The following is a 20,336-nucleotide window of genomic DNA, read 5'->3' as shown; positions in this document are numbered from 1 at the left end:
GCAATGACTAGCCTCCTTGCAGTTTCTTCAGCCCAGGAACACTTTAGCCAGGTGAAAACACTTTACACTGTAACCAAGTGCCTATGAAGCGTTTCCTGTGCCTCATCTCATTTGATCCTCACAGAAGTCCTGGAGAAGGTAGATAGAAGATTCAATGGAATCCTATTTTCTTTTCATTAGCCGGAAAACGGAAATTTAGAAAGTTTAGAAACTTGACCCGACTGAAAAGAAGTAAGAAATGGTGGACTTGAAAATGACTTCAGGTTTTCTCACTGTGCAGAATATAGTCAAACACTGCTGCAGTTAAATTTTTTACCCTTTGTTCTCCCTGCATTATCTACAATAATAATCTGCTTTGTGTTGATATTTTTTGCTGTGTTGCTGACAATTACCTGAAAGAGAAGGTGGGGTGCTTCACTGGGCAGTAAAAAATTTAGCTAAATCAGAAAGCAGGTCTATCTATAAAAGGCTAAGTTGACTTGTGCATGCACGATACATTCAAAGCTCTTGCTGGTGTCAATCGCACACGTGTGTTTTGATCTGTCATTGTCGATCGTGAATTTGGTTGACATTTCTATTATAGAGAAAGGGCGAATAGTCATATTAAAATATTCTTCTAATTAATTTCCTTTCAATGTGCAAATTCATGCACTGGGCCACTAGTATTTTATATTTGGTCCAACATTTATTTAACTCATCTCTAATGCCTTGGCAGGGCCAAATCAAATGATTTCATGGGCCATGTAAGGGCCGGACGTTTCCCACCCCTGCTATAGCTAAACAAAGTCTTTAAATCAAAGCCTTCAAGGAAAGCCCTAGAGCAGCGGTTCTCAACCTGTGGGTCTCGACCCCTTTGGGGTCGAACACCCTTTCATAGGGGTCGCCTAAGACCATCGGAAAACACATATATAATTACATATTGTTTTTGTGATTAATCACTATGCTTTAATATGTTCAATTTGTTAACAATAAAATTGGGGGTCACCACAACATGAGGAACTGTATAAAAGGGTAGCAGCATTAGGAAGGTTGAGAACCACTGCCCTAGAGGGAAAGTATCAAGAGAACTATTTCAGAGTAACAGGTGTAACCTACTCAAGGTTACAGAGCTAGACTCAAGTCAGATGCCAAAGTGCATGCAATGCTGCAGAGTACTGACAATGACAAACACTATTAGATAATTTTAAAATTATAATTAGATAATTTGATGTCTTTAGGGAATGGTAGGATCATAATATAAAACAGAACTTTAGAAATCTTGCCCAACTCTCCATCTGTAACCTCCTTAATTGATGGTCTCTCAGCCCCTGCTGAAACACTTCTAAGAGTTCACAACCTAATTTTATAGTAGCCTATATTACTGAAGTCTGTGAATCAAAATTTCCTCTAACTTTCACGCAATGATTCTAAAAGGTTATCCTGTTTGTGTACCACAGAGGCTATTTTTAAAATGTGTTAAGAGGACTCTGATCCTTCAATTGACCTGGTTTCTAGACCCCCTTCCACCATAATCATTGTTCTCTGAGCATTCTGCAGTCCATGGGAAGGTCCATCCTACTCAGAGTGAATTAAGTCATCCAGATAGTGGTCTGACTAATCTTGAATACAGCAGCAGTATTACTCCCCTATTATGAACACAGTATCTCTACCTACGTAACCTAACAAGGCATTCACATTTTAGGCTGATTGGTTTGCTTTACTTGGGCAAGGCAAAGGATGCAGTATGTTTCAGCAAGGAATGGGAGTAGCAACATCATACTGTTGTTCATAAAATACTTGTAGTTAACTAAAACCTTTACTTTTTTTTTTCCACATGAACTGCTATTAAGATAAACCTCATTCTTGAATATAATTTTTTAAAATTTAAAAGTAGAACTTTATATTTAGTACTGTTAAACATTTTTTTCTAGTTCATCATTTACTTATCATTTACTACACCCTCTATTACAGCAGTTCTCAACCTGTGGGTCGCGACCCCTTTGGGGGTCGAATGACCCTTTCACAGGGGTCGCCTAAGACCATCGGAAAACACATATGTAATTACATATTGTTTTTGTGATTAATCATTATGCTTTAATTATGTTCAATTTGTAACAATGAAAATACATCCTGCATATCAGATATTTACATTATGATTCATTACAGTAGCAAAATTAGTTATGAAGTAGCAACGAAAATAATTTTATGGTTGGGGGTCACCACAAATGAGGAACTGTATTAAAGGGTCGCGGCATTAGGAAGGTTGAGAACCACTGAGCTAGGCTCACTTCAAAAACAAAACCCTTGAGACCCTCAGATGCAATTTGGTTTCTTGAGTTCTCATGACTAATTTTTCCAATATTTCTTTTATTGAACATTGCTGGTGCATTCACATCACTACAGTCTTTCTTAGAAAATGGATCAACCAACCACTTTCTTCTTGTCTCCCTTTGGTAAGGAGCTTGTTCTGCCAACCACCATGGTGCTACTCAGAGAGCCAAAATGGTGCAATATAAATCTTATTTCAATATTGGCAGATATTTAAGAATGTTTAATATAGTATTTAAAGTTTGTATTATGAGCTTCACAGAGAGTTTACAATATGCACACAGTTAAAATACAAACTGATCATACAGACATCTACCATATTCCCTCTCTAAAAAGAAACAAAGACAGTAAAGAAAGAAAAATTAATTTGCAAAAACAAGCAAGACAATAACCGACTAATTAAAAAAGAAAAAGTAAAGGCAGAGATCCAGTCCTCTAACAAGATAAAACGAAGAAAATCACTAACAGATTAATATAGAAACATTTCCTAGAAATAAAGGAGGTGTCTCCACACTGGGCCAAGTACCTTAGCACAATGACTGAAAAATACCTACACCAAAGTATGTCATCATGAAGTTTGAGCACACCAGGAATAAAGATCCTGAAACTCCCAGACAGGTCACAGGTAAAGATTCAATAACTGAAGTGACACTCTATACCCTGTACAATGTGGACATCATCTTTAGTTTGTTATCAAAAAAAAAAAAAAAAAGAGTAAAGAGAAAATGTCTAACTGTTAAAAATTATACCATACTTCAAATTATCTAGAGTTTCATTCAAGAGATAAAACTAGCCTTTAGAAAAATTTTTCTAAAAAGTAAAATCTATCAAAAATTGAACAATTAGCCCAGCAGGCATTGACTCACTGGTTGAGCATCAACCTATGGACCAGGAGGTCGAAGTTCGGTTCTGGTCAGGGAAAAGTGCCAGGTTGCAGGCTGGGTCCCCAGTGTGGAGAGTGCAAGAGGCAGCCGATGGATGTTCCCTTTCATCATTAATGTTTCTCTCTCTCTCTCCCTCTACCTTACTCTCTGAAATCAATTAAGAATATATTTTTTAAAAACTGAATAGTTAGCCTAACTTTGAGTAAGATAATTACTGAAGTTCAATGTTAACTTTATTTAAACTCCTTTTGCTCCTAATAGATTTGGGTTATTTTAATTTAGCTTGGCAAAATAACTAACCAAAAAATGAGTGATACTTTTTAAAAATCATGGAGCATGAAGGGTATGAGGGGGCAGGTAGCTGGACAGGAGAGATACAGGAATCTAGAACAAAAGACTTTATATAAGTTTTTCAAAAGATTAAAATATGGTGATTAATTTCTTCCCATCAACCTAAACCATTCATATGTGAAGGCTGAGGAGAAAGTTAACTTTTAAAAATATAATTCAAAAATGTAGATACAAAGATAAGCAAAAAGTACTTATCAACTACACACATTATTATTGCTCTGAAGCAGGTAATTATGATAGATTATGTCTAATCTGTCTACCAGACTGAATTTCTTCCTGTCAGAATTATGTTTTATAATTATCTTTATACACTGATGTCTAGTGTAGTACCAGGCACACAGCATACACTCAAATATTTACTAAATAAATAAGTACTATGAAAAGGCCTAACCATAAGGTAAAAAAGGTTCTATTCAATACCTAGTTTTTAATGACCTAAAACTATAAAAAGGAAAATATTAAAAATTAAATTAATTTTTAAATCAAATGAAATTATTTTCATATTAACAAGGTAATTATTTACTTCTTCAAATACCCTAATTCACTTCTTCAAATACCACAGCTAATAATAAGAGTTTAAATTTAACTATTTGCATTTCACATCAATATCATGTTTTTCCTTGGTTAACTTTATTTGTAGAATTATCTTGGATGGAGGACAAACCCTTTAGATTCAATAGCATTCACAGCATCATCACCCTGCCCCCGAAACCAGCGGTCGCCAACCTTTTGGACTCCGCGGACCACTGGTTGGCGACCGCTGCCTCAAACATACCATCACCTTCAGAACCCATTTCCTCAAGTGGATTATGCAGTTAAGATGACAGATGGTTGCCCTAAGCAGTTTGGCTCAGTGGATAGAGCGTCGGCCTGCGGACTGAAGGGTCCCAGGTTCGATTCTGGTCAAGGGCATGTACCTTGGTTGCGGGCACATCCCCAATAGGGGGTGTGCAGGAGGCAGCTGATCAATGTTTCTCTCTCATCAATGTTTCTAACTCTCTATCCCTCTCCCTTCCTCTCTGTAAAAAAAAAATCAATGAAATATTTATTTTTAAAAAAAGATGACAGATGGTTGAACAACAAAAAAAGGAGCACTTTTACTAAAGCTACAAATAAAATTGAAATCTACTTGCAAAACAAAATGTTCCGTATCATGCTCCACAATCAGTAGAATCACCTATTAGATTAGCAGATTCCAGAAAACTAATAACTCAGTGGAGTATGATGTGTTTACCTACAAGTAAATATGTCCTAAACAATTATCAACCAACTTACAAGTAGCAAAGTTGAACCTACTCAACAGTACAAACTATCCAATGCTTATAAGCACATTTTGTTTACATGCAAATGCTGCTTCTCTAATATCCTTTCTATTAGGCATAGCAGGGTTAACACTTGGAATAACTTTTTTTTTAATATATTTTTTTATTGATTTTTTACAGAGAGGAAGGGAGAGAGAGATAGAGAGTTAGAAACATCATCGATGAGAACATCGACCAGCTGCCTCCTGCACATCTCCTACTGGGGATGTGCCCGCAACCCAGGTACATGCCCTTGACCAGAATCGAACCTGGGACCTTTCAGTCCGAAGGCCGACGCTCTATCCACTGAGCCAAACCGGTTTCGGCTGGAATAACTTTTTAAAATAGTTGCCACATATACCAAGAAGTAACTTTTTAAAAACAGTCTGAAATTAAGGGTTGTTAATTTTCACTATTTATCCTTAGTCTGAATTATACCTGGGATTACTATCTAAATTCAGGAGTAAAACTTAATGGCAATCCTAAAATTCATGTTCTTTTTCCTAATTATGATTCTATTAGATACCATACTTTAAAAATATATCTTTCATGCTTAAAAAGCTACTTTATTTTGAAATCACATTTTAGAATAACTTTTGCAATAAAAATCCTTCTTTTCCCGTCTTACTTTAATACTCTGAGGAAAGATGCTTAAAAAATACAGAAGCTGCCCTGCCCTAGCTGGTTTGGCTCAGTGGATATAGCATTGGCCAGTGTATTAAAGGGTACCGGGTTCAATTCTGGTCAAGGGCACATGCCCAGGTTGCAGGCTCGATCCCAGTAGGGGGTGTACAGGAGGCAGCTAATCAATGATTCTCTCTCATCATTGATGTTTCTCTCTCTCTCTCTCTCTCTCTCTCTCTCTCTCTCTCTCTCTCTCCCCCTCTCCCCCCCCCCTCTCGGAAATCAATAAAAATATTCCTCTCTGTAAAAAAATCAATTTAAAATAAAGTATATATATACATATATATTTAAAAAGTATATATGTACACTTTTTTTAAAGAAATACGGAAGTTGAAGTTTTTCAAACAAATCTAAAGAAAGGTAGAAAGAAACTAAAAAGCATTCAGAGTTTTATAATCTCTAGGTTCATAATCTGTATGTCCCATGTTAATCCCACAAGAGGGAAAGGAAGAAAACAAAATAGGCTGAAAAAACAACAATAAAAAATAGGCTGAATACAAATCCATCATCTTAAAATATTTGGTAAGAGCTAATAAAATCTGAAGAAATTATTGGCTAAAATTAGGTTATGGAACACACCTGTATGGATTTTTTATTTACCCAAACTATTTCTATCTCCTACTATGGGGGGTAAGGGGGGAGTAGGGCAATCAAAGATTGAGACATAACCTTGACAAAATAAAAAGTTATACAACTCCCACACCATTATTAATTTAAAGTATTTGGAGCTCATTCTTCAATGCAAGCCATTACTGTTTAGCATTTTTACTAGAGATACAAGATACAATTAAGCTCCTTCTGCTTAGCAAACTTGCCTTGTAAATGGATCGCTATCATCTATAAGTAAACTGTTTTTTCTTTTAAATTATAAGAAATACCATGGGTGAGAAGGTAAAAGCGATATTCCCATTTCAAACTACTGACTCCTGGTCCTGACTTGTGCCTCGGTTGGAGCATTGTCCCACAGACCAGAAGGTGGGGGCTGGGGTCCATTCCTCATCAGGGCACAGACCTAGGTTGTGGGTTCAGGTTTGATCTCTGGTCAGTTTCCATCCCTGGTTGAGCACATGCAGGAGGCAACTGATGGGTGATGTTTCTCTCACATCATGGATGTGTTCGTTTTCTGTCTCTCTCTCTCTCTCTCTCTCTCTCAAATTAAAGTAAATAAATAAACCACAGACTCCTGTACCTGTACTGTGAATCTTATATTTAAAAAAGTGCTCAGCCCTAACCGGTTGCTCAGTGGTTAGAGCATCCGCCTGCAGACTGAATGGTCTCAGGTTCAGTTCCGGTCGAGGGCACATACCTGGGTTGCAGGTTCGATCCTTGGCCCCGGTCTGGATGTGTGCAGGAGGCAACCAATCAAAGTGTCTCACTCACATCAATGTTCCTCTCCCTGTGTCTCTCCCCCTCCCTTCTACTCTCTCTAAAAATCAATGGAAAAAATATCCTCAGATGAGGGTTACAAAAAAAAAGTGTTCAGGTTATCAAAGGTTTTGCTCTCTGGACTCTTCTAGTTTTGAACAAAAAACGGTTAAATTTAGATTTGCTGTGACAGAAATTAAAATTGAAAAAAATTTAAATGTTCACTATCATTTAAAAATAATAATGATCTCATTACTTGTTAACACACATCACATACTAACTTTAAAAAAACTATATTCCAAAACAACAACAAAAATTGCAGGAAGGCTGTCACTGTTTTATATTTTTGCAAATCTCTTTAATGTCTGATTCTCATATCCACTTTTGCAGTCAATCTGCTGCATTAGATTTTTTAAAACTTATCTTTATTTATTTATTTTATATTTTTACTGATTTCAGAGAGGGAGGGAGAGGGAGAAATAGAAACATCAATGATAAGAGAGAATCATTGATAGGCTGCCTCCTGCACGTCCCCACTGGGGATGGAGCCTGACTGGGAATCAAACCATGACCTCCTTATTCATAGGTCGACACTCAACCACTGAGTCACACTGGTAGGGCGGCATTAGATTTTGATTGAAATACTGAATGAAAAAAACTCAGCCTCCTACAAAGAATAACTGTGGCTATTCTTTGAACCTTCACTAAAACTCAACAAGTGGGAGTTTCTTAAAGGCTGTTGCAATAGCAATATGGAATCTGAAACTCTATGAACATTTCCTACTCTGATATATTGAAATCCATAGGTCTATCTTCCATTTCCAATGGCTTTTTTTAGCCCATGCGTAATTTTTGACACCGTGCACTGGTTATTTAGAAAATACTGGTTCACTGAATTACATGATCCTTTAAAATGTTAACACTTTTCAACACAACTTCACTATATCACATTCATTACTACCACCATTGATTTTATATTTAAAAAAAAAAAAAGGCCTAGTACTGGGAAGCTGTCAAACTCATAGTAGCAACAAATATAGTCGGTTGTTTTTTTTTTTTTCCTTTTTTAAAAAATATATATTTTATTGATTTTTTACAGAGAGGAAGGGAGAGAGATAGAGAGTTAGAAACATCGATGAGAGAGAAACATCGATCAGCTGCCTCCTGCACACTCCCTACTGGGGATGTGCCCGCAACCAAGGTACATGCCCTTGACCAGAATCCAACCTGGGACCTTTCAGTCCGCAGGCTGACACTCTATCCACTGAGCCAAACCGGTTAGGGCCGGTTGTTTTTCTTGCAGGGACACAAGCTCACTCTAGTTTTGAGAAAATGTCTGCTGAGTACCAAAGTCTAAATAACTACACTCTGTCAGTTTTGAGTTCTTTCAAGTAACAATGGTGTTTCAGAAAAATAAAACAGGGAATTCAGTTTGCAACTCAAAACAATTGCACAAATGCTTCTCCTCGAGACAACCATTGTTTTTCAGTATTTAATAGAAATGCTTTACTCATACTTTACATTTCATCATTAAGCACAGTATCAAAAAGACATGTATTCAAGGGTCAAGATTTAATGAAATTAACACTTTTATTGCTTCATGGAAGATATTCTACGTGATCCTGGATTTTTTTAACTGAGAGTGCATAGTGGTAAAGAACCAATGACTACCAGTAAGTACAATTGGTGCCACTGCCTTATTAACTCATGCTAATGTGCGAGGCAGCTTATCCCTCATTGCTTTTGCACCATCAGTACAAATGTCAATCTAGGGGAAATTGATAATAACATCTTGGTATTATTATGAAAATTGTTTTTGAAAGATCCTTTAGGATAGTCTTGTGGATCAACAGGGGTCCACAAACCATATTTTGTTAACAGCTAGACTAGAGGAAAGAAATTCAGGAAACAGTAAGATAAGTCATAACTCAAAGGCTGATGACCTAGAGGAGGGAATAAGGGGTAACTACAAGAAAAACAGGAAAACAGAGTCCCTAGAATGGACTGTACAAGACCCTAGGGTTGGCAGGCAGATTTCAAAACCGAGGTTTCCTCGGGAGGCGCCACAGTACAGCTCTCACAACAGGCCTGTAAATAGCCCAGCCTTGTCCACATAGTGGCCCCAGGCGGCGGGCAGACAACCTGTTCCTACAACCAGTCTATAAAGAGAATTAAAGAAAAAAAATATATGAGATTTTGGTTATCTTAAGCAATGATGTACCCAGCATATTTGACTCTGGAGCAGATCCTTTTTCTTTTTTTTTTTTTAACTGTTTTAGATTTACAGACATTGAGAGTTCCCACATACTCCACGCCCAATTTCCCCAATTAACATTTTACATTAACATGAACCAATATTGATACATTATTATTAAAGTCTACTTTATTCATATTTCCATTTTTATTTTTCTGTTCTAAGATCCCATCCAAGATGTCACATTGCATTTAGTTGTCATGTCTCTTTAGGTTCCTCTAAGCTGTGGCAGTTCTGATTATTTTAACACTCATATGACAATTCTTCTCAATAATAATAACTAAATAAATAAAGTCAATGACCAGAAAAAAAAAAGGCAATAAGAACTTTCTTTTATTAAGCTTCATATATACAGTCATGTCAAGTAAAAATGGTATTCCATTAAAAAAGCAGCTAGTTCAGCCCAGCTGGCATGGCTCAGTGGTTGAGTGTCAACCTATGAACCAGGAGGTTACAGTTCCATTCCCGGTCACAGCACATGCTAGGTTGCAGGCTCCATCCCCATCATGCAGGAGGCAGCCAATCAATGATTCTCTCTCATCAATGATGTTTCTATCTCTCTCTCCCTCTCCCTTCCTCTCTGAAATCAATAACTTTTTTTTTTTTAAGCAGCTAGTTCAGCATGCAACTCCTACAATTGCACAGCTTCTTTTCCTTGAGTTAACCATAAGATTTGGTATTTAGTAAAAGTGTTTTACAAGTACTTTCCATTTCATCACAAAAAATATTTTCTAAAGTGTAATCAAGTATTGAGACATAATAAAATTAGTGTTATTGGTTCATTAAGAAATTAAAATGTAACTGGCATTTACATTTTAATTCCAAGTGCAAGGTGATATACTAAACTTGTACAGTTTAGTGCCACTGCCTTAATTCCTGCTAAGACACCAGCAATTTTACCCACTGTTGAGTTTGCAAATGTCAATATAGTAAATAATGCTTTATTATATTAGAAAAATAGTTTTGACCTAAAGGACTCCCAGAAAGAGTCTGGAGAACCACCAGGGGACTAGAAAATAGACTTTGAGAACCACTGTAATAGCTGATACATTACTTGTATGGTTAAAAAAAGATGTTTGCCTGACCCGCGTGGCTCAATAATTGAGCACCGACCCATGAACCAGGAGGTCACAGTTCTATTCCCTGCACAGGTTATGGGCTCGATCTCCCTCCCTCTCTGAAATCAATAAAAATATATATATTTTTAAAAAGGTAATGTTTTAATAAATATTCCCTCAAACAAAAATGTTTAAATAAATACACACATATACTTGGAGAGACACTCAAACATACAATGAATAATAGTATAATAAATACATCTCAAGTAAGTAACAAATAATTACCAAGTACCTATCATAAGCTAGGCCCTGAGCTAGGTGCCTTCTTACATTTGCTTTCATGGGTAACTTACAGAAGCCCATAGACCAGAATAATTATTTTTAAAATGAAAAAATTATTCATCTTGAAATCTTCCAGATTTTTTTTAAAAATTAGGCCTACATGACTATATAAAAAAGTCTTAAAATTCACCAAAGCACAAGATAGTATGTTAAATTCTATTTTAAGCACTATGCCATGAAGCTAAAACAGGCATGCTCACATTGAGAAACCCAAATACAAAATGAACTTATTTGGCTGTGTCCTGCCAGAACCCCATAAAGAGCCTACATTCCATCTCTCCTCAAACCAAACAACCCTTACCTGTAACAGTTTTCATTTCTATTTTTAAGTGAAACTCCAGTATTAAGAGTATAGAGGTTACATTAAATGCAGCAACTATTTTTTTAATTGGTATAACAAACCATCAAAACAAGTTTTAGACATACATTGTTAAGTTCAAGAAGTAAACCTTTATAAACATACACATGAAATATTTACACTGTTGTAAGGAGTAAGACCAGTGCTCTCTAGCTTGGCCATATGGCTCAATGGTTGAGCATCAGCCCATGAACCAAGAGGTCACCGGTTCAATTCCTGATCAGGGCACATGCCTGGATTGCAGGCTCGATACCCAATAGGGCAGTGGTTCTCAACCTTCCTAATGCCGCGACCCTTTAATACAGTTCCTCATGTTGTGGTGACCCCCAACCATAAAATTATTTTCGTTGCTACTTCATAACTGTAATTTTGCTACTGTTATGAATCGTAATATAAATATCTGATATGCAGGATGTATTTTCATTGTTACAAATTGAACATAATTAAAGCATAGTGATTAATCACAAAAACAATACGTAATTATACATGTGTTTTCCGATGGTCTTAGGCGACTCCTGTGAAAGGGTCGTTCAACCCCCAAAGGGGTCGTGACCCACAGGTTGAGAACCGCTGCAATAGGGGGTGTGCAGGAGGCAGCCGATTGATGTTTCTCTCTATCCCTCTCCCTTCCCTTCTCTAAAAAATCAATAAAAACATATTTGAAAAGAAAAAGACCAGTGCTCCCTTCGACAGCACATAAAATTGGAATGGTACAGAGATTAGCATGGCCCCTGCACAAGGATGACACACAAATTCGTGAAGCGTTCCATATATTCTTCATTCACTATCAATAATAAATATATTTCTGATTTTTAAAAAAAGGAATAAGACCATCTCATTTGGGAGATGTAATGGAAAGATCTTCAGTATGTTAGTAAGTGAAAAAAAGCTATATATAGTATGATCCCGTTTATGTTTTCAGAAAATGTTTATGTTCAAGTACACTCATTTAATAAATACTGAGTTCCTTCTATGCACTTAGTTTGTCATGGATCTAGACATATACACACACAGTAAGTTATAAATATTATACAGATATACATAATTAAGTGCCCACAAAGAAAAATGAATATCCCAGACACAAAAGACTATATATCACACTAGGGGCTCAGTGCACAAATTTGTGCACCTTAAAAGGAACTGTGGGCCATGAGGCTGCAGTGGGCACAGGGGCGGGTCTCAGCCTATTCTCCACACCCCCGCCCGGCCCCTACCGCCACGGCCCCCAGTCCCGTCTGCTGGCAGCCCCGCTCCCGCCGCCACCGCTCCCACGTGCCGACAGCGCCAGCCCTGCTCACACCCTCTGACAGCGCAGAGCGACTGAGGCCAACACTAGCAGCAGATGCGAGCAGGGCCAGCTCTGTCAGCGGGTGCGAGCGGCAGCTGCTGCCCCAATCGCCCCTCAAGAGCAGGGGAAGGTGTGGAAGCCTCAGGGGCAATCAAGGCCGACAGCCGCTCACAACCACTGATGGCACCAAGCAATCGGGACCGGCACTGGGTGCCAGCAGTGGGTGCAAGCGGCAGCGCTGGCAGTGGTGTGAGCGGCGGCTCTGGCACTGGCAGTGGGTGTGAGCAGGGCTGGCACCAGCAGCAGGTGCAAGCTCCGGGCGGGACCGTGGCATGGGGGAGTAAAGAATTTTCAGTAACCACCAGAGGCTCGCCCCGATGACAGCGACAGGTGCCCTGCCTTGGTCTGGTGCTCCCCGCTCAACTGCTCCACCATCCCACCGCGGCCGACACCCGCCATGTTCTGCACATGCCCTCTGATGGTCAGCACACATCATAGCAACTGGTTGTTCGGTTGTTCCACCATTTGGTCTATTTGCATATTAGACTTTTATTATATAGGAGGATGATTCCATTTATAAGAACTTTCTGAATTAGGTAAATCTACAGAGACAGAATGTAATAGCTGTCTGAAGGTGAGTTGAGTTGTGGGAAATAGAAGTGATAGCTGAAGGGTGCATGATTTATTTGGGAGTTAAAAAATATTCTAAAATTTATTGTGATGATGGTTGCACAACTTGTAAATATATTAAAACCCATTGGGGGGGGGGGAGATCAACAAAAGGACTTGTACACATGCATATAAGCACAACCAATGGACGCAGACACCAGGGAGGTGAGGGCATGAGCGGAGTTGGGGGGAGAGGGTTGAGGGGGCAATGGGGAGATAAGCACACATATGTAATACCTTAATCAATAAAGAAATAAAAAAAAAGTGATGCAACAAAAAAGTCAATCCAAAGGGCCACATCCACTTAAAGTTACCCTCAAATAAACCCTATAGCCTAGAAAAACAAAACAAAACAAAAAAACCATTTGGCCCTAGCCAGTTTGACTCAGTGGACAGAGGAGTGTCAGCCTGTGGACCAAAAGGTCCTGAATTCGACTGCAGTCAAGGGCACGTACCTCGGTTGCAAGCTCCTCTCGGGCTTGGGCCCTGATCAGGGCACATGCAGAAGGCAACCAATTGTGTTTCTCTCACATCGATATCTCTCTGTCTTTCCCTCTCTCTTCCACTCTCTCTAAAAATCAATGGAAAGATATCCTCAGGTAAGGATTAAAAAAAAAAAACCCACACTATTTGCCCAGTGAGTGTGACTCAGTGCACTATTGGGCATCGACCTATGAACCAGGAGGTCACAGTCTGATTCAGGGTTGCGGGCTCGATCCCCAGTAGGGGACATGCAGGAGGCACCCAATCAATGATTCTTTCTCATCATTGATGTCTCTCTCTCTCTCTCTCTCTCTCTCATCCTTACTCTCTGAAATCAATAAAAATATATTTTAAAAAATTAACGCCATTTACTGCTATGTCACTACCATGAGAAATAATATATTCATTTATTATTTATATAAGGTAAAGATATATAAATAAATCTAAAATAGTCTTTCATAAAGTATTGTGGATTTAATGTTATGCAAGTTCATCTAAGAAGCAGCCATAAAAAAAGCATGAAGATATATAACCCTATCTCAGAACATTTACAATTTAGACTGACAAATGAACATGTGCATTAGCCCTCTCACTAACAAAAATCTTGAATATAATTTGTTCATTTGACAAATATATCTTAAGCACCTACTGTGTCCACAGGGAAGGGGGTAACAGATGGGTGAGAATGGAACAGTATAGAAAACAGAATACTGTTCAACAAAAAGAAGCAAACTAACATCTCTGGCTTTAAGTTAAGGACTTTGCTATATAGTGGGGGAGACAAAACATACAAAGTAGACTGGGGTCAGCCTATAGAAAATCTTTAATACCAAAATGAGAGCTAAGACTTTAATCCTGTTTTTGATGGAAAGCCACTGAAGTGACAGGATGAAAGGACTGTTTTGGGAAAATTAACCTGGCAAGGGGGGAACTGAAAGTGGAGAATAACAGGAAGGGTAAGAAAGAGATGAAGTTTTAATTTTTTTTTTTTAAAGAGATGAAGTTTTTTAAAAATAAGAACATTTGTTAACAGTCCTGTGTTAGTGATATTTCATATTTACTAATTAATGTTCAAAGTGTTTTTTTGTTTGTTTGCTTGTTCTAAGGTTAAGAAGGAAAAAAGGTGGTTTCTTAATTTTGATGAATTTTAGAAGTGCATGGCAAAGAATGAAGTTTACCAGAAAATTCTAAGGGGAGAAGGGATTAGGGGAGCTATCTTTTCATGTGATATCATTGAAACCAAGAGTAGAGGGAAATAAAAAACAATGGGAATTCCATAATTTTTAACATGGAAAGGGAAGTACAGTAACATTTTGTAGCAAGAGTAGCAAAAAGTGCATGGCAATTAGTCCTACTATAAAATTAACTAGAGGCACAGTGCACGAAATTTGTACACAGGAGGGGGGTTCCCTCAGCCGGCCTGCACCCTCTCGACATCCAGGACCACTGGCTCTTAACTGCTCGCCTGCCTGATCGCCCCTAACCACTCTGCCTGCCTGCCTGATTAGCCCCTAACCGTCTCGGCTTCATCAGGAAGGCCATCCAGAATGACGTCTGAAAGGTTGTTCAGCTGCCCGGTCTAATTAGCATATTACTCTATTATTATAGACTAGAGGCCTGATGTATGAAATTCCGGCAAGGGGCTCGGCCCAGCCCTTGCTTTGTCTGGAAGGTCATTCAGCTGTCTGGTCTAATTAGCATATTACGCTTTTATTATTATAGACAGTAAAGGAAAATTAAGTACTTTTACATTTATCACCTATTTTTTTAAAATCCTAATGATAAAATTTGTTACATAAATTTAGGTTTAGGTGGGGACCAAATTTGACATCAAATTTAGAGTATGTTCAATTTCACACCCTTAATTTCACCAACTGTTCCTTCTACAGTGCTGTATTTTTCAAATGTTACACAAATAATCTTAATTCATATATACATTTATTAATTGATTTAACCCATAAAGGTTCCTTCTTAAAACAGAAAAATGTTTTCATTGCCTATATAACCTTTCTCCAAAGTAGGTACCTCCTAGAAATAATGGTACCTACCAATCTAACACTATAGCATACTTCTCTGAGATTAAAAATGTGAGTAAGGCAAATTCTCATTTCCACTTTCTCTAGATTAATGTTCAGCAATGCTTTTTAAAATGCCACTTAAAAACAGATGAGCATCTAAAAATAAGGCACAAAATCTTACAATATCTGATTATTGAGATATAATTTCCCAAAATCAAACATACTTGAAATAAGTTATACATACTATTTCATAATCCATTTCATACTTTACTGAATGTTCTGATTCAGAAGAAATGTTTGCTTACATTTTATAAAATATCGGCCATCATTTAATAACCTTATCTAATAAATTTATAGGAACAAAAATAAAGGTATAGACAATGAACAAGAAATTACTTATTTCACTCCCACTTCATCTACTCAAAATACCATCTGCACTGCTCCCTAAAGCACCAAAAGGTCTGTCATATTAATATATTGAGTTAGAATAAAACATTTGCAAACTTTTATATCAGGCTATTTGTCAAGACACTGTTTAAAATAGCAAGAAAGTGAAAATAATTTAATTGTCCAAAGACAAGAGACTACCTGAATAAAATAGAAAGATAGGCATGAAAACAGCAGATTACAAAACAAAAGTAGCGTGTTATTTTTTGTGATGAATATACAAATACATATGCTCAGAGAGAAAAAATAACTGGATAACCCAGATGTTGACCATGATATTTCTAAGTGCTGGAATTACAGATGTTGTTTATTTTCCTGCCTACTTTTTTCACTATTCCCTGAAATATTCCCAAGCAAAATGGTATTTCTAAGAATTAATATTTATGATTCCAACTAACAAACTCCAAAATCTTCCTTGCAAAAAAACCCCCCAAATTACATCCCAAAATACCCTGGGCAAAGAGCAATAGGGAAAAGTATCAGCCACAACATAACTAGAACTCTTAGTAAGCAAGGCACCAGGACTAATATGGCACATCTAAGGCAGTCTACAGTACAACATTTTGAAATCACAAGACCTAGGTTCAAGTTCCTGCCACTTTTATTTGTATGACCTTGGGCTAGTCGCTTACCCTTTCTGGGCTCACTTTATCGATGAGAGAGAGATATTACCTGCCTTTCCTACCTCAAAGAACTGTTGGAAAGATCAAATGAGATATTACCTGCCTTTCCTACCTCAAAGAACTGTTGGAAAGATCAAATGAGATAATGTGATACATTATGACCTGCAAAGCACTACATAAGATTGTTTAAACATACATTAAAAAAAACCACAATGTGCTTAATGCCAGAGCAGAATACATCAGAAAACACTACAACCAATTATATGAAGTAATGAACCAGGGGTTTTGTTTGTTTCTAAAGGCCACATCTCAAAAAAAAAAAAAAAAGCTACATCTCATCATAAACACCAGTTTTTCAGGAACTTAAATATTTCTTCCCAGTTCCCACCGTACGATCATGAGCCATTTTGGTTTTTTTATCCCTAGCTACCAGCAGAAAAGGGTACGAATTACACTGAACTCAAAAGCCTCAGCAAGAACCATGGAGCAGCATGTTGATGGAGTTCACTAGGAGAAACCCAAGGTTAATCAGCTATGGACTCACCACTAAACACTAAGCAATCAACAGGGATTACAAGAGACTCTTTGAAGAGAAATACAATACAATCACCCAGGAGGAAACTGTGGAAGAAAAGGCAGTATTTCAAAACAATTACATTAAATACTTAAAAACTACAGTGTTCTATAAATTGTTCTTAAGTAATGTTCATAAAAATGGTGACCTAAAACAAAAGCCATCTAAATGTGGCTCTTGACAAAAGCAAGTTATGGAAATTCAAATCAAATCCATGAATAAATTGTCAGATTTACTTGCTCCTATCTGAAATAAAAGCAGGCAAATTACACCACAAAATATCAAAATTAAGTGGCTATCTCTTGAAAATGAAGAGGCAAAATATGACAACAGAATTTACTGTCAAGCTTATACTTTTTAAAATATGGTTTTAAAAGTATGGTTTGTCTTCCCATTGAATTCCACCATTTACTCCACTGAAATGATAATGAATTTCTTCCTTACCACTGTTCCTCCTGTGAGCTAAAATGGCAATATAACTTGACATGAATTTTCATGCAAAAAACATTTATAATTTTTTTAAAAGTACTTTAAGAAGGGATATATGAAGCTGTCAGATTAACTTCCAATATCAGCTAGCCATCTCACCCTCCTGCTTTTATGTTCTTAAAGATAATAAAATGCTCACTCTCTACATTCTCACAAATGTCATTTATGGGTATTCCCCTTAAACCTTTCACAAATGTGCATAGAGAACTCTTTTTGATATGTAGGACTCACAATCCAATTTTTATTGGCAGTATCTGTAAGTGTTGCAGCTTGCACGGAATATATAGGGGATACAGATCTATCCATTTTTAACATCTGATCTTTGCAGATTTGTTATAAATCTAAAAGGACTCACAAAAATGGACCACGAAGAAAATAATTATCAAATACAAATCCACAGCAAAATGAAATGTGGGCTATAAATTAAGATTAAAAAGTCACTGCATTTACTCAAAGCTTCACAGATAGAAATCCATTGGAAGTACTGTATTTTCACATAAAACTTTGAAAAATCTGGGTCTTTCTTAATTCTTACGCTGACTTTTCCAACCTTATTAGAAGTAAATACTGTTTACCTCCAAAAATCAGAAAATACAATTTCCAAAAGGAGTATCACTGCACAAAACATTATATAAATAAATGCATTCTAAAATAACTATGATAGGCATTCCTAAGATCATCTCCCCCCCTCCAAAAATAATAGCAAATATAACCACAATCACGAATTAAGAAGATTAATACAGCGATCACCGCTAAGCAATTAATCACAGCTCCTCAAAGTATTGGGCACACACAATGACAGACCAGTATGTCAAAACAGTTACAACTTGAAAAAATTGTACAAGAGGACCATAAAAGTAGAAAACAACTCCTCTGAAAGAACTCAACGAGATTTTGGAGAGAGCAAGAAAACGAGACCAATTTTAGAAAAATGTTTCCCCCTCCCAAGTGTTTTTGCGTTTATCTGATACAGGCTCGTTTCTGCAAAGAGAAACTTCACCTAACAAGACTCACACTAGGGATCTGATCCATCTATCCCCAAAGGCACTTTCTTAAAATGAGAAAGAACAAAGGCGGAAATCTCCCAGCATGTGCTTTCCATACCAGTTTCCTTGGACAGCATCAAGAGTGACAATATAGCAGCACAAGCTTTTCAGCTTCCCTCTCTGGTCCGTGTTCAACAGAACTGATTAGCTGCATTCAAAAGGGCTGCTAACAAATTAGGTACTAGAAAGCAAAGATCACACCGTGACTATATTTTGAGAGTAAAACGATAGAAAACATGAACTAAAGTTTTGTACTCTTTAGCTCAAGAGTTAATTACCTCCAAATATTCAAATTCCTGAGGCATTTCATTTTCAGTCACATAGTTTTAAACTGGGGAAAAACGAAACTAACCCTTACATATCTGCTGTCTCTTAATTTGTAATCAGAAGTATATTTAAAAAGAATGACACCCAAAGACAGTGCCTGGATATACACATTTTGGAATGTTAACATCGCACAATTATTGGGGAAAAACGATCTTTCCATCTTTCAGCGAAGCTTTCTGCAGAAACACTCTCCAGAGGCTAACCCAGTAGTATCTGGCTGCTCTGGAAGTTGTCGTTTCATGATAACGCAGAAAAAAAAATCTTAATGATCTCTATTACTTATAAAGAGAGGAGCCCCTCAAAGATTTACAACTGCATATGCCAGTCTCCGCTGACAGAGATGTCAGGGCTCTGGGTCAGGCTAGGACCAGCGGCTCGGTCCACAGAGAGGGCAATGTCGCCTTCGGAGCCTCGAAATGACACGCGTTTTAGTTAAAAACTGCTCGCCACGAACCCCAATTACTCAAGCGGAGCCCCGTTTGTCACCCTCTAATCCTCAGGGTCCCATCCCCCTCCCCCAACTGCCGGTGCAGTGGTCTATCTGCTCGGGCAAAGAAGCCATCATCAGGTAAAGGAGACGGGGGTGGGAGAAAAAGCGGGGGGTGCGGGGGGCCCCCCCCTTTCATCCCATTGCGCGAGGCGGGAGAGTCATCGGTGCAGTTGAGAGGAACGGAGGAACGTTCTATTTATTGGGGGTTGGAGCAGGGATACGGGGAGAATGTCGTTCAGAGCAACATGGCCAGCGAGATGTCCCTACAAACAAAAGGCAACAGGGGGATCTAAACACGAACCGTTCACCTCCGTCAGCCAGAGCATCGCCATCATGGTGTGTGCAGAGACCCCCCCACCCCCCGGCTCCTCTCGCCCTCCACACCGGCCGGAGGAAGAGGAGAGAGAGGTGCTTCCCACCGCCGCTGCCAAACAGGCGGCTTCTCCCCCCGGCGGCCCCGAATCGGAGTAACGTCCCGCCCGGCAGGCTCCCCCGCGGCCCCGCAGGCGAACCCCGACGCCGACCGGGCTGTACGAAACTTTATGGAGCTGCTCCCCACACCCCAGCCCCTGCCCCAGACCCCGCCGCCGGGAGCGGGGCGCCCGGCAGCCTCCTGACAGGCGGGCGGCCGGGGAGAGCGAGCGGGGCGGGGGCGGCCGGGGCCCCGGAGGGGCGGGGCGGCCGGAGCCAAGTTCCTGGGGGTCTGAGAGCGCCTGACAGGAGCCCGGTCGGCGGAGGAGGAAGAGGAAGCGGCCGCGGGGAGCGCTTCCAATCCCCCTGCGCGGACACCCTGCCCCGGCCCCCGCACTCCCGCGAGGGCGGGGAGGTCGGGCGTATGGTTAGACTACCTAGGCTCGGGGGTGGACGCAGCCCGTACATACAACTCCCAGTCTCTTCCCCTTCTGAACCCGCGATGATGGCGCACATGTATATGCTGCCACGGAACTGTCCATATGCGCACCTTAGACACCTCATGTC

The 20,336-nt window shown here is 38.9% G+C and overlaps 1 protein-coding gene and 1 pseudogene across 2 annotated transcripts in view; one reads left to right on the top strand and one right to left on the bottom strand.

Annotated features, from left to right (window-relative positions):
* PIAS1 (protein inhibitor of activated STAT 1) overlaps positions 1–20,336 on the bottom strand; it is a 127,239-nt gene that overhangs the window by 94,664 nt on the left and 12,239 nt on the right. Inside the window, exon 1 of one of the 2 annotated variants that reach the window (XM_023764591.1) lies at positions 18,600–18,618. The exons of the other annotated variant lie outside the window; for it this stretch is intronic. The gene's annotated coding sequence lies outside the window, so the exon portion shown is untranslated. Of the gene's footprint in view, positions 1–18,599; positions 18,619–20,336 lie in introns of those variants that run through there. 2 annotated transcript variants of the gene reach the window in all.
* LOC111828361 lies at positions 11,582–11,680 on the top strand (annotated as a pseudogene).

Source organism: Myotis lucifugus, unplaced genomic scaffold, assembly GCF_000147115.1.
Source record: "Myotis lucifugus unplaced genomic scaffold, Myoluc2.0 scaffold_338, whole genome shotgun sequence".
Classification (NCBI taxonomy): domain Eukaryota; kingdom Metazoa; phylum Chordata; class Mammalia; order Chiroptera; family Vespertilionidae; genus Myotis; species Myotis lucifugus.
The sequence above is the reverse complement of the archived record's forward strand: the minus strand, read 5'-3'. Positions and strand labels throughout refer to the sequence as shown.